We start from the raw sequence: 12,757 nt of genomic DNA on the forward strand, positions 1-12,757 counted from the left end.
GAATTTTGAAACTGCGATAAGGATCTTTGAACATGAATTCTGGTACTAAAATTCAGGATTTAGTTCCGGAATTCAGGTCCAGAATGATAGTAAATCCGAAACATTTGAATATTGTTTTGTGGTCAGTCATTCTTTTGCAGAAGAATCTATACCTGCTACATTATTCAGATCGTTTTATTTTGTTTTCTGGTTAAGATATGTGTAAAAATATTAATTATTATTTAAATTACTCGTTCTGCTCACACCTTTGTAGGGGTATGAGGTGGGACCATCATCATCATCAATTCTGGGGTTTGAACTGATTTTAGTAACTGAATACTGACACTGAATTCAGACTCTAGTTTAAGGAACTAAAATGCAGGTTCAGATCGGAATCCAGATCCCAAATTCAGACTGGACTTTCCATATTACTGAGCCTGGTCTAGTCTTGGACATAGGCTTCGAACTACCATATCCTACTAATCCAGTTTCTGGAAATGAACGTTCGAGAGATCATAAACCTTGAACTGAATTTCTCATATGACCAGATCCTGAAACTCAATCCGGACCTATTCCCGAACCCAGACCTCGATTTGGACTTGGATCAGTTCTATTCATTTTCATGTCACCCGGAAATGCCACTGTCATTAGCCACTCGATTTTTTTGTGTGATTGACACATAGATGGCGCTATAATTGTCAAATCCATATGACGTTTGTTCCGTTAATGACATTTCGATTAGTCAGAAAATGGTGATAGCTATTTAAGTGAAGCTAATTTTGTCAGTTTCAGAAGAATGGATTCAAAAAAATTTCGAGTATTAATTCATCGTAGCAGTGATAAAAAAAATTGTGCAAGTTCAACAATGGCTTCAAACGTGTTATCCAGACTTTGCTCCATCGGAAAGAACCCTTTATTTTTGGTTTTCTTAATTTTAACGTGCTCGTACAGTCCCGATTATGGTGAACGGTCTGGTCTTCCAATTGAGGTGGTAACAAAAAAGTCCACAAATTGGTTATATCTAATCCTTTATTGAAATCGCGTGAGTTAGCTGAGGCCTTAAAGCTCTCAGAAGGTACTGTGATTACAATTATGCATGAAAATTTGACCATGAGAAAACTATTTTCGAAGTGGGTGCCGCGTTTACTCACAGCCGATCAAAAACATATTTTTAGCTTCGATATGTGACAATGGATGAAACATGGATCCTTCACTTCACTTCGGAATCAAAACGAGCATCGCCTGGGTGGACTGCAACCGGTGATCCATGTCCGCAGCTTTCAAAGGTACTACAGTTAACTGAAAAGGTTTTGGTTTCCTTATTTGGGGATGCACATGGTATAATCGTCTATCGTCTTGAGAAAGGGAAAAACAAAATTTTCAATGTTATGATATCTGATGTTGTAACAAAACAAAAATCGTACTCAGAAATATCAATGAATGTCTTTCTGATTTCGGAAATCTCAAAATTTTGCCCGTCCCAAAGTCAATATTTGTGAGCTCTGTGTTTTTTTTTGTTTTGTCTTAGAAATGTACGAAACGTCAAGATGTGGTGTTATCTCGAAACAATTTTTTTAATCGAATGGGCAATTTTCGATTTGTCTAACTTTACTATGGGACGCTTTTTCAAAGCTTACCCTGTACAAGAATGGGTAGAACTAAATATCTTTTGTTGTATATAACGCAGCAACACTATTTCTATAAGTATTGACGGCTTTCTCAGTTCCAAATCATTAGGTTAACCAACGATTTATTTCTTAAATTGCCCGATGTTTCGGCCGTTTTTGTTGGCCTTTTTCAAGGGAAATTTAGTCAATTTGTTTTTGTCTCTAAGTAAATTTTCCTTGAAAAAGGCCATCAAAAAATGGCCGAAACGCCGGGCAATTTAAGAATTAAATCGTTTGCCTAGTGATGTGGGACTGAGAAAGCCGTCCATATAAAAAACTCATCTTCCAGTCGTTACAACCATCATACATAACATTATTTCTTCTACATGCCATCGGAAATATGTCCAGCAATTTATGATACAATTTCTTAGTATGAAGATGAGTATGAGACATAAAAAAAATCAGAGTTTAAATTTTCCAAAATGTTTGGTATGAACGAGCATTGAGGTGAAATTCAGTACCAAAATATTCCAAACACATGAATTGAACATAGAAATGCGGAATATTTTCAGTGTGGGCTGTGCTGTAGGGCTTACGACACGTTTTGTTTACTAGTAAAATAGGAACTAACAGGTAAATTCAGTCGCTAACAGGTAAATTTTCTCGTCCATAGCAAAATTCTTTGGCATGAGCTAACAGTTCGGCTGAAAAGTTCGTAACGCACATTTTTTTGCCAAAATTCGTTTTTATTATTCAACATAATTGCCATCAGAGGCGATACAGCGATTATAGCGATCTTCCAACTTTTCGATACCATTTTTGTAGTACGATTTGTCCTTTGCCTCGAAATAGGCCTCAGTTTCAGCGATTACCTCTTCATTGCTTCTAAATTTTTTACCAGCGAGCATTCTCTTGAGGTCTGAGAACAGGAAAAAGTCACTGGGGGCCAAATCTGGAGAATACGGTGGATGAGGGAGCAATTCGAAGCCCAATTCGTTCATTTTCAGCATGGTTTTCATCGACTTGTGACACGGTGCATTGTCTTGATGAAACAAAACTTTTTTTCTTATTCAAATGAGGTCGTTTTTTGAAATTTCGTCCTTCAAACGCTCTAATAACGCTATATAATAGTCACTGTTGATGATTTTTCCCTTTTCAAGGTAGTCGATGAAATTTATACCATGCGAATCCCAAAATACAGACGCCATAACCTTACCGGCCGATTGTTGAGTCTTTCCACGCTTTGGGTTCGGTTCATCGCGTGCAGTCCACTCAGCTGACTGTCGATTGGACTCCGGAGTGAAGTGATGGAGCCATGTTTCGTCCATTGTTATATATCGACGAAAAAAATCGGTTTTATTCCGATATAACAGCTCCAAACACTGCTCAGAATCATCAATTCGTTGTTGGTTTTTTGATCGATTGTGAGCTCACGCGGTACCCATTTTGCACAAAGTCATTGAAAATCATTTTGTGGATTTTTTTCACATTTTTATCGGTAACAGCTTCTTTTGGACGTCCACTGCGTTCATCGTCTTCGGTGCTCATATGACCAGTACGAAATTTTGCAAACCACTTACGAATTGTTGCTTCGCCCGGTGCAGAGTCTGGATAACACTTATCAAGCCATTTTTTGGTATCGGCGGCACTTTTTTTCATCAAAAAGCAGTGTTTCATCAACACACGAAATTCCTTTTTTTCCATTTTTTTCACAATAACAAAAGTAGCTTCACTCAAAATGCAATATCTCACAAACTAATAATCAGACAGCTGTCAAATGTATACACGTATCTTTTGAAGGTTGGTACTAGCTGAAAATGGTATGGATTTAATTCTAGTGGCGCCCTCTCATAGAAACGATACGAACTTTTCAGCCGATCTGTTATGTACTGCTCATTCGATTCACAAGCGAAAGATGTGAATGCTGAGTGTGATACTTGTTGTGGTCGACTGATCACCTATACATCTTTTTAAAAAATTCTGTATGACTCATATACGTGGAAGTTCTCATAAACAATACGAATACTAAAAATTTGGCTATTCATAACAATACACTAGAACTTTATGAGTTCACGAGCCCGATCAGCTATTATGAATCTCACAACATGTTTATTTTTTTCTAATATAAATTTCGAGTTTCAAATTCAAACAGCCAAAGCCGAGTAGGAGTTTGAGGAAATTTTTTTTATTGTTTTCTCTTATTTTTAACTTATGACTTATACCTTGCTTTATGTTCATGCAACAGTTTACCAAATATGTGTTGACACTTCCCAAAAGGTAGCCCTGAAAATCCAAAAAATACGAATGCGTTGCGTTATAAATTTTAAAATATTTGGTTTCAGTTAATTTTTTACATGTTATACGTCGGTCGTCGCCATCATTTTACTTACTTGCAGTTATTCCAATTTTTTGGTAAGATTCGACATTAATGTTATTTCTATTATGTTTAAAATAAATAGATATAACATTCGCTCAAACTAAAGAACAATTTTCCGAAGCGTGGCAAAACATGTCTGTTTTATTCGTACTCACGTCATCCAGTTATGTCTCTGACATTACCCATCCGTCTTTTTGGTATAACAGCCGATCTCGACGTTTCATGCATTTCTACAACATTTGGCATCAAATTTCGTTTGAGAGGAATCTCAAAATTTTCCCAAAGTCGTAAAAGTGTACTTTACCATGCGTTTTTCGTAGATTTTCTAGTAGAAGTATTATATTTATGACACGAGTCTTTCGTTTAGCTGCGTCGTTATAATTGTTCGAAATTTTCAATCGCGTGAAAGTTATCTCAAAGTTTTGCGGTCTTTTTTTATGCGGATACGTGCCGCATAAAAAGTTTCGAGTGTATTCATTGCTTAATGCTGTCGTGCCTGAGTCACACTGGTTTCTGTACTGTACTGTACTGAGGTACAGATTTTTCGATCGATTTTGGATATTATTGTTCTCAATTAATTTAACGAATGAGGGTTTAGTTGAAAGATTTTTATTTTGAGAATATTTGGAACCTTGTGCTCCGTTGTCTCTGTTTATGATGCTGACATTGCTTCTATTGTTCCCGGAATATTATATACAACTAGCCCATCTGGCCGCATCCTCAGATTGCCTGCCAAATCAAGAACTTTTTTTCAAAGAATTTGTGCACCATCTTCTTCCTGGTGTGCAAAGCTCTAACAAACTGTGATACAACTGTCGAATAAATAAGCTTCTGAAGAAAATTATCCCATTTCTCTGAACTTTAACCGGAGTGCAAAAAAGTGTTCGCTACCGACACGTACTTCTACCACCATTCAGTTTTTAAATAGTTGATGGGTCAAAAACTCATATCAGGTCAAAATACATAGATGATAATGCCTTTAAAGTGAGTGTCTTCAGTGCCTAACGAATTGTCATCGCCGGTTCGGTGACAGTTGTTCTTGTTTTCGTATTATTCACGCTAGAAAATGTCTGTTTATGTGCCCAATTCTCGCCATATGCGGGAAGTTTTACTTTTCGGTTATAATTCGAGAAAAAAATGCTACTGAAGCGCATCGAATACTCTCAGAAACTAACGGTGATGCTGCTCTGAGTGAAAGAATGTGTCGGGAGTGGTTTCAACGTTTTAAAAATGGTGATTTCGATGTCGAAGACAAACATGGTGGTGGAAGAGAAAAAACCTTCAAAGATGAACAACTAGAAGTATTGCTTGATGAAGATTCGTGCCAAACCCAAGAAAAGCTTGCCGAATCGTTGGGAGTAAGTCAGCAAGCCATTTCAAAACGTCTCAAGGCCCTGGGCATGATTCAGAAAGAAGGATTTTTACATCGAATCGTAACCGGTGATGAAAAGTGAGTTCGACACGATAATCCTAAACGTAGAAAATCATGGGGAAAGCCCGGGCATGCTACTTCGTCGAAGGCGAAACCGAATATTCACGGCTCCAAGGTTATGATTTGTATTTCGTGGGATCAGCTCTGTGTGATTTACTACGAGCTCTTAAAACCGGGTGAAACCATCACAGGAGATCGCTACCGAACGCAACTGATGCGCCTTAGTCGCGCGCTAAAAGAAAAGCGGCCACAATATCAAGAGCGACATGACAAAGTCATCCTCCAACACGACAATGCTTGGCCTCACGTTGCAAAAGTGGTCAAAAAGTACCTGGAAACGCTGAAAAGGGAAGTCTTGCCCCACCCGCCGTATTCCCCAGATATCACCCCTTCTGACTTCCACCTATTCCGTTCGATGGCACACGGCCTGGCAGATCAACATTTTCAATCCTTCGAAGAGTTGGAAAAATTGATTGCTTCATGGACAGCGTCAAAAAAGGACTTCTTTTTTCGAGCTGGGATCCGAAAATTGCCGGAAAGATGGGAGAAAGTTGTCGCTAGCGACGGACAATACTTTGAATATTACATCTGTAAGCACTTTTTCGCAATAAAGCTTTTAATTTTGAAAAAAAACGGCGGAAGCAAAGTTGTACACCTGATGAATTAAATATTTATTGAGGAACTCGCAGGAGTTTTGTTTCTGGAATCATGAGCTTTTCGAGAACAGAATAATAAAAAAAAATTAAAAAAAAATCATTAATTTGCATGCACTCTGCCACCAGCAGCTTGATGACATTCAGGTCAGGTGTAAGCGATATTTTTACCATCATTATTCTATCGAAATAATTTGAAAATATTAATTACAATGGAACGGCATTCGGCAACATAATGCAATTCCCGTTAGACAATTGAAGCCGTACAAAAAAAAATCGATACCACTGTTATTATGTCGTTACTCACCAAGGAAACCCACAGCCTGCTGTCCTACTTTAGGACCCCTCAGATATTTATATATTTTTTTGTTCAGTGGCAACCATTTGTAACGGGTGACACAAACTCCGTTTCTCTCTTAGGGATCATCGTCCACCCTTAACTGAAACGAACGGAATTGTATCTTCAAACCAAAATTAAAAAAAAAACAAATGCAGCAAAACATCTGCCTTTTGCAGGTTGCGTGCAGTGAACCCCAAAAATGGACAGAATAACGGCAAGTGTTGTGAGTGTCGATTTCGGCCGTATGTCCTGTGGCTAATCAAACTTAATGATAGCGAAATTTCGAAGGAAAAAAATTCGTTTCCCAGGTAAAAAGTGGACAGGTGACGAACAATGGCGCCACAATTGTTGCCTAAGTGAAACACGCAGATCGGTCAGTCTCGGATAGACCGAACCTTCCTAGATCAAATTTGAACAACGACAATCCAATTACCATTATAAAAAAACACGAACAAAGCAAACACAATGTGTCATTTGCCGTTTTGCCGGAGACTGCCGAAACCGAGCCTGCCCCAATGTGTTTTGAATTAGAGCAATCGACAAAGGCGCGCCATGGATGGACATGCGGCGTAGTAGAGTTCATTGAATTAGAAAACATTAAACAGACAGCAGACGACGGCCCTGTAAAAGCTGCCGTCATCATTCTTCCAGCGAGTCGAGCTCCAAAACAGACCACCCACCCCCCACCCTCTGAACTCCTCCGAGTCCAACACCCCGACTGCTGTGGCATCATATCGTTTCGGTTCGCAAATTTTGCTGCCCCCTTTCAGGGAACATTTGCTTCACCGCATTCATTATTTACACAAATATTCGCTCTCTCTCACACACACAAAAAAGGCAATTTTTATCTGTTTCTCTCTCTCCACCTCTCTCTCTGTCTTTCTGCCTCTGGTTTCGCAGTTTGACTCCAGACTGCAGCCATCGCACGCCATCGACGCCGAGTTCGGTGTGGCGGCTGACGCGCGATGTTCGATGTCCGTATGACGGTAGATGCACGAACTCAAGGTCGTCTGTGTTTGCATTATCGCCCCGCGTATTGCTGCTGGAGCGGCTATTTCCTTGTTTCGAGGCAGTAGGCACTGAGTGGTTTTTTTTCTCAGTTTTTTATTTTTTATTTATTTTCGGTCGAGTGTTCGCGATCACTTAACGACCCATTTTCTCTGGCAAGGTTTCGAAATTTCATCGGTTCAAGAACGGTCCCACTCGGGCACTGGTGGTCTGTCGGTGTCGGTGCTCAACCACTTCACTCTACACTCACTACAGATTGCGCCGAACTGAATTGGGTTAGGTCTTGGTCTGTTCGGGTGCAGTCATCGAACTGATAAGACAGTGGCTGCCGACGTGGCCCTGAACGACGATTGGGAGTCCGTAGCGATAAGCCACCGCGAATCTGCAAATTGAATGAGGTCAGGTTTTTTCTTTCGTTTCGCAACCATCGGGTGCTCGGTAAAGTTTACTGTCAAGGAGATCAAAGAAACGAAAATGAAATGCAGCAATGGAAAGTAGCATTGCTCATTAAGGACGCATTAGTGCAAAATAACAACAACCCCAAACAACATCGTAAACAACATCGAATGCATGAGCAACAACAGCAGCCCGAAAAAAAACTGCTAAAATCATCAAATGTGAAGTTCACAGGTTTGACACGCAAAACACTGTCACATATGGTAACATGTCAAACAATGTATGTTTTGCGGTCAAATTTGTCAAACAATTTGCCCCCTAGCCCCGTCTTGGTGAAGCATGGGACACGAATTTTAATGAGTATGAACAACGAAGCACTGTTGTTAGGGTCCTTCGCTGCTAACTAACATGCAATCAACGAACGAGAGAAATTTGCTTATGCTTATTGGCAAAATACCAAATTGTTCCTTAATAGAATCACTCACTCATGAATGATAGCGTTCGAATTTGGTAATTTTTAATAGCATCCTGGGGGTCTTTACGAGGTGTCTGGTAGTTCAAACGCATCCGAATCCAATTTTCATAAATAAACAAAGTAAATATAATTTGAGCAAAGAGCATTAATCCATCATTAACACCAAAAAAGTCACTGTTTGGTGTGGATTATTAGCCGGTGGCGTCATCGGGCCGTACTTCTTCAAAGGCGACGATGGGCGGAACGTTACCGTGATATGATTGACGATGTTTTTTGAGCAAAATGGAAGAATTTGACATGGCGGGCATGGGGTTTCAACAAGACGGTGCCACATCCCACACGGCACGTGAAACAATGACCAAATTGAAAGCCGTTTTCGGTGAACAGTTTATCTCACAGTTTAGACCCGTCAATTGGCCGCCTAGATCGTGTGATTTAACGCCTTTGGACTATTTCTTGTGGGGCCAAGTTAAGGTTCATTATTGAAACATTTATTCGTGAAATACCGGGGTCGATATGTTGGAGAGAGTGTGCACCAAAACTGGACCTTGCGCATGTCCCATCTAAAGCGGAGCCGCTGCTAACATCTTCAAACATTAAATTATATTGATCATTCTATCGATTCCAATAAAGATTTCATCCATTTTCTCAAATTCTCTGTGCTTTTGTCATGAATACGACTTACTTTACTATGGAGCGCCTTTTCAGAATTTACCCTGTACAAGAATGGGCAGAACTTTATCGCGAATATCTCTTGATGTACTTAACCCAACAACATAATTTCTTCTTCAAGCTATCGGAAATATGATCAGGAATTTAGGATTAAATTTTCAACAGTGTGAGATAACTGAAAAACAAAGTTTTCTAAAACTTTTCGAAATAATGAGAAAAATTTATCACGCTTGCTTGCCTTTTTCGCATCCGGACGACGGTTTCGAGATAGTCAATCACATATCAGTTCCGATTATCTACTGGAGTTTTGCGTGGTGTAAAACCTCAAACGCTCAGGTCGTGCTCTCACTTGGACTTCGGTCGTCAGGTGATGCAGTCGGCAATGAAAGCAGACCTTTTGCGTGGTGTAAAACTGTAAACCCTCAAACGCTCAGGTTATGCTTTCATTTGGACTTCAATCGTCGGGAGCAGCAGACGCCAGTAATGAGAGCAGACTTTTTGCGTGGTACAAAACCTCAAAAGCTCCGGTCGTGCTCTCATTTGGACTTCAATCGTCGGAAGGAAGAACTTAAGTTCCAGAACTGAATTCAGTTTCGAAACTAGTTCAAAAACTAAATTGCAGTTGAATTCTGAGCCTGTTCTAAGCTCTGTATTTAGTTCTTGAGCTCAGGTCCAGTCCCTTTCAGAATTCTTCGAAACAGTTCTTTTTAGAACAATTAGCATAGTCCCAAAGAACAATGCAAAATTTTACGTTACTATAATATATAGGGTCCTTTTTTCAACCAGTTGGAGTTTGTAGTTGTTGTAGGAACTTTCTGCTAAAATTCATAGCAGAGCAATTCCAGTATACGAAAAAGTGACAAAATCAGAATCGACCTTTTTTTGAGGGTATATTTTTTTCAGTGTATATTTTTTAGAGTGCCCAATCGATTCCCTACAACTTCTTCCTGAATGCTATTTTTGTACAATTAACGGTTTCCGAGTTACAACGATTTTAAAAAGGTAATTTTTGTGAAATGCAAAAATACATACGCCGTTTTTAGAAATCAGTCGTGAGTCGGATTAACCTCTCCATCGGTTATGGTTTGCCATACTGAAGCCATGGGCAAAGTTTCATCCAAATCGGAGAAGGTCGAGTCTGATGATCTGCAAAGCATTTCTGGACTCAGTTTAGGTGCATCCTTTCGCTGAGTTCCGCACTTATTGACTTCGAACCATAAAAATAAGAAAACACAAACGTGAGCGCATCTCTGATGCAGACGATAGATGATTTCAGGCGCCGATTGGTAGCTAATACACGCTAGAGAACATTAACATATGGGCTGGAAAGTCCCGTGCCTAACACATAGATGGCGCTAGTTTAATTGCAGTTCCTTTTTCCAGTTAATAAAGACTGTCCCAGAAAGTATGGATGCACTATGATTTCGCTGTAAATAATTCACAAGTGTTAGATATTCAAATTTTATTCGATATACTGATAATATTAGATTACAACCACAGAATATTATTCTCAACAATTGCTACTTAGCCATTGTAGACTAGCTGGCGCACCTTCTTGCGAACGTTCCTCATTAAATTCCGTACAGACTTCTTGGGGACAAGTTTTGACAATTTTTTCCAATCTTTTTCGACCTGTTGAATGGTTTCGGCTGCCGAGACATGTTTCCTAAGATGTGCCTTCGTGAATGCCCAAAATTCCTCAATTGGTCGAAGTTGTGGGCAATTTGGTGGATTCATGTCTTTTAGGACGAAAGTGACATTTTTGGTAGTATACCATTCTACCGTTGATTTCGAGTAGTGGCAAGAAGCAATATCTGACCAGAAGACAACAGGATCCTTGTGGCTTCGAATCATGGGTAGAAGTCGTTTTTGTAAACATTCCTTGATGTATATTTTGCTGTTTATTGAAGCAGTGGTGATGAAGGATTTCGAAGTCTTACCGCAGCTACAAATTGGTTGCCAGACCATAGCATTCTTACCAAATTTTTCGACTTCAATCGATGTCTCGGACTGGTTTAACACTTGCCCTTCTCGCACCGTATAATATTGTGGTCCCGGAAGGATTTGTAATCGAGTTTCACGTAGGTTTCGTTGTCCATGATTATGCAGTTCAAATTTCCAGCAAGAATCGTATTGTACAGCTTTAGAACCCTCGGCCTGATCGAAGCTTCTTGTTTCGGACTACATTTTGGTTGTTTCTGCTTCTTATGGGTTCGAAGATTCAAACGTTCTTTAGTACGACAAACATTTGACTTCGAAGTGTCCACTTTTTTGGCCACATCCCGAACTCAAACCTCCTTCTTTTACTCGAACGCCTTCAGTATACGTTTATCCAACTGAGGGTTAGCAGGACCTTTTTTTTGACCCATTTTCGGTTTATCCTCAAAGTGAGTGCTTTTCGCACGGCTTTTTCACTTACTCCTTCCATTTTTGCTATCTTTCTCAGTGACAGTCCGCGTTCTGTGCACCATTTGTACACAATTCTTCGATGTTGCTCTGCTGAAAGTCCACGCATTTCGAAACAAACTAATGAAAACGAATAAACAACTGCACAAGTGGTTGAAGAAGAGTGTAAACAACAGGACGCAGCCATAAAAATTGACAGATTCTGAACCATTGCGAAATGGCAGCGTCCATACTTTCTAGGACAGTCTTTACTAACCTTCGCCTCATCAGAAACAACAATATAACGTTGGTTTGCTGACTTCAAACGTGGTCACAGAGACAAGTCGTAATAGAAAAGTAAAATTGCATGAGTTAGCTGGCATCGTAAAGAGATCAAAGGAACGCGTTGGCTTTATATTGCATGAACATTAGACTATGAAAGCTCTCAATTTTTGCGTCGATATGTGACAATGGATGAAACATGGATTCATCACTTCACTCCGGAGTCAAAACGATCGTCATCTGAGTAGACAGCAACTAGTGAACTTCGTTCAAAGCACCCGGAAGCACAACAATCGACTGGAAAGGTTATGACCTCGGTATATTGGGATGTGCGTGGTGTAATATTTATCGACTATCTTGAAAATGAAGATACCGTTAACAGCGCATTATTGGAGCGTTTGAAGGCTAAAATTGCAAAGAAACGACCGCATATAGTACAGAAAAAATTGGTTTCATCAAGACAACGCACCGTGTCACAAGTCAATCAAAACAATGGAAAATGATGAATGAATTGAACTTCGAATTGCTCGCACATCCACCGCATTCGCCAGATTTGGCTCCCAGAGATTACTGGATGTTCGCAGACCTAGAAAAATGCTGACCGGTAAGAAATTACACCCGAATGAATCGCTGAAACTTAGGTAATCACCCATTGTTGAAAAACGCAATAGAAAATTACCCCTTAAAAGAGCTTGAGCTTCACTGGAAAACGTTTACATCCTCATCTCGACTTGAAAAAACACCGGTTGGCTGAGTGAATATTTAACGGAATGACCACAGGATTTCGGAAAAAAATATAACTGAACGAATTTTTAAATATATTTTTATTACAGTATAATAAATACTGGTTATATTCCAAATTCACATTATAAATATATTACAATAATTATATTCTTGTTGAATTATATTCCCATTCAAGTTTTTTCTTCTTCTTCTGCTTCTTCGTCTGCCGTACCCTATTCATGTTTTCACCTTCTCTTTCAGTTTACGCTGGCATTTGTCTAATCCGTTGATTCCCGAGCAAAAAAAAAACGGCGCTCTAAACAGTTTTCGCCTGTTTGCTGGTTTTTGTGTATGTGTGTGAGTGTTTTATTTGTTTTTTTTTTTACAATCCATACATATTTAGCGATTCGGTCTTGTAGTGTTTATTT

The sequence above is a fragment of the Malaya genurostris genome, chromosome 1 (assembly GCF_030247185.1).
Source record: "Malaya genurostris strain Urasoe2022 chromosome 1, Malgen_1.1, whole genome shotgun sequence".
Classification (NCBI taxonomy): domain Eukaryota; kingdom Metazoa; phylum Arthropoda; class Insecta; order Diptera; family Culicidae; genus Malaya; species Malaya genurostris.